The following is a 4773-nucleotide window of genomic DNA, read 5'->3' as shown; positions in this document are numbered from 1 at the left end:
CGAGGGCTTCCCAGAGTCAAGCACAGACATATCACTCCTCCACTGCCTTACATCTGCCAAAAGAATGAAGGCCAGATCCTCCAAGGAGAGTCAGCTGAGATTGACTTCCCCTGAGGGTGTCTCTGAGAAACACACACCACTAAGCTGGCCTTCTTTTCTGAGAACTTCTGGTGGGGCACAGAGACCTGTGTGGTTGTGATGCTGCCTGCTGGGGGACCCATAGGCCATCAATTTTCTCATTCATTTGTTCATTCATTACTCATTTACTTTCTCATTCGCTGCATCATGTAGATGAGCCTTATTGAATGTTGACCCCATACCTACTAGGCGTAGGGGTGGGGGTCTGTACAAGGGGTTTTCACTTACCTTAGCTTATTGAATCCTCACATTTGCATTGCAGAAGAGGTTCACTTAGCTAAGCATGGCAATTTTTAAAAGTAAGATGCAAATGAATGTCTCTCCTCGCATAGGCAGTCAGTTAGTCCCCTGGCCCTGTCAACTCTGTCTTAGTGCCTTTCAGATCTAATCCTTCTGCTTCCACCCTCAGCTTCAGTCACTCTTTTTGCCAGAGTCATCGTTATAAAACCCAAGCCTAACCTTACATCCCTGCTCAGCCTGTAAAAATCAGTTTCTTTTGGTCTGATCTCCCATAATCTACCCCAACACATAGCCACTTCTCCTGCACCTCAGTGCCCCTTTATGGCTTATGCTTCATACACTCTTCCTACTTTCTAGAATGCCTTTCCTACATGACAGACTCTAACCCATCCTCTAAAACCTCGCTCAACCACTGCTCCTCTTTGGCTCCCATAAAGGATTTGCTGCTCCCCTTCTGTGCCCATCTCTCACTGTACTGCAGTAACTTCCAAGTCTGTTCTCCTCCCACTGCAGGACCATGTATTCCTCAAGGGCAGAGACCATGCCTTTTAATTTTTGTGTCCCCAGAGCTTAGCTCAGAGCCTGGCACAAGCAGAGGCCCAGTGAGTGTTTGTTGAGTGAATTATGAATGACAGTGTGATCTCAGGGCCTCCACTAGGGAGGAGAAACACGGCTCTTTGACCTCTTGGGAATGGAAAGTGTTCTCAGCTGAATTCTCTTGGCAGACACTTTCCAGCATCACCAGCTGCTCGCTCCCCAAAGGCCCTGTCTCTGCTCAGCCCCCCAGCTGATATGAGAACATTTGGCCATAAACCTGGCTAGCTGTGGGATTGCGGCCAGCACCTTGCAGAGAGCTCATCCTGGCAAAGCCTTGACCTGAACTGCTGGGCATGCATGAATGCTTATGGTCTGGCCTTGCCACATCCCAGCCCCATGCCGTGCCTCTGTGCCCCCTCATGCTCCAGGCTATAGCACTACTGAAAAGTTTCCTGAAGGCATCTTGTGATTTCACTTTTCTTTATGGTTCCTTCTGCCTGGGATGTTCTCCATCTGCCCACCCTTTCATCTTTGCTTAGTGAATTCCTACTGATTCTTCTTCTTGGTTCAGGTGTCACCTCTCTTCTGGGCCAGGAGCCTGCCCTGAGCACCTCCCAGTCTCTGGGGGCACCTCCATCATGATACTGTTCACACTGTGTTGTCATTATCTGTTTATTTTCCCAAAAAGTCTGTGGGCTCCCTGAAGGCAGACACTTGATTTAATTCACTTTGGTGTCCCTAGTACCTTGATCACAGTAGCTGCTCACAAGTATGTGCTGCATGGGTGAATGGTTGGATGGATATGTGGATAAATTGTGCTAAGACCCTTCCCTATTGCTCTGAGTCAAATAAGTGGTACACTGTCCATGAAGGGGACCTGAGAATGCTCCCCAGTGCAGCAGTGGGTTGGAGAGAGGCCTGGGCTTCAGAACCAGCTCTGCTTCCAGTCGGTTCTGAGTTCTCTCTTCACCTGTCTAAATTTGTTTACTGACCTCTTAAATGGGAATTACAACCCTTGCTCATCATACCTAGTAGAGTAATTGTGAGGATCAAATGAAACAATGTCTCTAAAATTGTTTTGCAAACTGTGAAGTACTGTGTTTTTACTCTGTGGGGGAAAGTTCAGTACTGTCAGGTGGCAATGCCCACTAGGGGGAGTGGCAGAGCAGGCCAGGCCCTTATATTGGAGACATGGGGACAGTGGACGCCAGCTGTGGGGTAGAACTTAGGCTGGCCCAGAAAGACGGGATGCAGGGTCCAGGACGCTTCATATTGAGGTCCCTGGCTCCCCTCTCCTCAGCACTTCTCTCCAGGTTTAAAGGGATGGCTGGGCTATCTTTGAATTGCTAGAGGAGAAAGAAATTAGAAAAAGAAAACCTGGCCTGATGGCAAGGGCGCAGCCCTAACACTGCCTTATTGTGCGGGTGGGAGGTGGGAGTGGGAGATAGCTATGGGCAGGCAGAAAGTATAGGACTTCAGCTTCTTTCCTTTAGGCACTGTTTTCTGTGACTAGCTCGAGAGCCTGGATGTCAGGGCTCTGAGGTCATTGTCTGACCGGTATAAGGCATATCTACTGGCTTATGGAATGCCACCTTATTGGGACAGGGTCTGGGTCTGCACATACCTCTCTCCATGGGTGCTTGAAATCTGCAGGCTTGGCCTACAGTTGATTAGCATCCTCTTTGCTGGGGCGGGTGGGACCAGACAAGGAGACCAGCTGGAGGAGAGCTCTGTAACCCAATTTGCTGTGCAGAGAAGCCAGTGTGTCTGGCAAGAGCTAATTGGAAAGCTGCTTCCTCTAAGCCTGGACCCAGGAGGGCCTTAGGCCTGGCTGGGCGGGGCCCCTTGGCTAGTCCAACATCACTTAGTGCTTTGTGGGAGCCACTCCCAGCGGGAGAGCACTTAGCTCTGGTAATTGGCCAAGCAGGCTTATCATTAATTCATGCCAAATTGTATTTCTTCTTTTGAGAAGGGCGGGGGATGGGGGATGGGTGGAGAGAGGTGGGGGGGGGAGAGAGAGAGAGAGGAAGAGTAGAAGTAGGTGGGAATAAATGAGTTTCTGAAGGGAACAGTCTGTTTCAGGGCTTGGTTGAAGCAGCTTCTTCTTGGGATTGGGAAGACTGAGGATTCATTTGCTAATTTACTGTTGACCTGAGCAAGTCACTTTCCCTCAGGTGGTCTTAGTTTCCTAATCTGTGGTAGGAGACAATAACCTGAGATCTATCTGTCTCAGAGGATGGCTTTGAGGGCTGAATCCAGATAATGAGGGATGAGTACTTTTCAGATGTTCATTTCAACATGCTAAGGGAGACGGAAGCCATTTACATTTAACGTAATTATTGATGTGGTTAGGTTTCAATCTATCATTTTTTGGGCAGTATCTTTTGGATAGTTTTTATAGTGACTCTATGTTATTTCTTTTGTTGTCTTATCAGCTCCTTGGTGTGTAATTTTAATGGTTACCTTAGGGTTTATAGTACACATCTTTAACATTGCAGTCTGCTTTCAAGCATTGTTGCAGCACTTCACATGTAGTATAAAACCTTACCATAGTATACCTCCCCTTTTTCCTCCTTGCCTTTATGCTAATTTAGTCATACATTTAACCTGTAAATTTCATAATACATTATTATTATTTTCATTGAGACAACTATCCTTTAAAGAGATTTAAATCATATTTTAAAATCTTATAAAGTCTGGTATTCTTCATTTCGTTGTGAGGATTTATATTTTCATTTGGTTTCATTTTCCTTCTGACTGAAGGACTTCCTTCAATATTTTTTATACTGCTATTCTGCTGGTGGTGAATTATTTTGGCTTTTATATGTCAGAAAAAGATTTATTTTATCTTCAGCTTTGAAAGGTATTTTCATTGGGTATAAGATTCTAGGTTGACAGATTTCTTTTTATACTTTAAAGATGCTGCTCCATTGTCTCCTGGCTTCATTATTTCTCTTTAGAACTCCTTTTTCACCTTATCTCTGTTTCTCTTTTTATAACATTTCTTTTCTCTATGGTTGCTTTTAAGATTTTTCTTTTATTACAGGTTTTGAGAAATTGGATTATGAAGTGCCTTGGGGTAATTTTCTTAATTTTTCTTGTGTTTGGGGTTCATTGAGCTTTTGGATCTATGAGTTTATAGTTCTCACCAAAATTGGAAAAATTTGCAGCCATTATTTCTTCAAATAATTTTTCGGTACCCTTCCTCCTTCAGGGACTGCCATTATACATATATTAGGTTTCTTGAGGTGGTCCTGTAGATCGCTGATGTTCTTTTCATTTTAAAATTCCTTCTTTTTTTCTTGTGACTTATTTTGAATAGTTTCTATTTTTTTCAACTTTACTCTTTTTTTGCAAGGTCTAATCTGTCTGTAATTCATTCACTCCATTGAAATTTCCATCTCAGACATTGCAGTTTTCTCCTCTGGAAGTTTAATTTTGATCCATTTTAATGTCTTTTATGACTACTTAATTTTTTCAACAGAGAGAATACAGTCATAATAATTATTTATTGTCTATATTTCCTAATTCTAATATCTGTGCCAGTTCCGATTGACTATGTGTCTTCTCAATGTGGGTCCTACTTTTCTGCGTTTTTACAAGTTTTGTAGTTTTTGACTGAATTCCAGATATTGTGAATTTTACCTTGTCTTGGGCTGTATATTTTTATATTTCTTTAAGTATTCTTGAGATTTGTTCTGGGATGCAGTTAAGTTACTTGGAAACATTTTGATCCTTTTGGGTCTTTATTTTAAGATTTGTAGGCAGGATCAGAGGAGCTTGTGGTCTAGAGCAAATTATTCCTCATGACTAAGAGAAGACTCTTCTGAGTACTCTACCCAATGCCCTGTGAATTAT

This window comes from Mandrillus leucophaeus, unplaced genomic scaffold (assembly GCF_000951045.1).
Source record: "Mandrillus leucophaeus isolate KB7577 unplaced genomic scaffold, Mleu.le_1.0 Scaffold1232, whole genome shotgun sequence".
Taxonomy (NCBI): domain Eukaryota; kingdom Metazoa; phylum Chordata; class Mammalia; order Primates; family Cercopithecidae; genus Mandrillus; species Mandrillus leucophaeus.
This window is presented reverse-complemented; position numbering follows the sequence as displayed.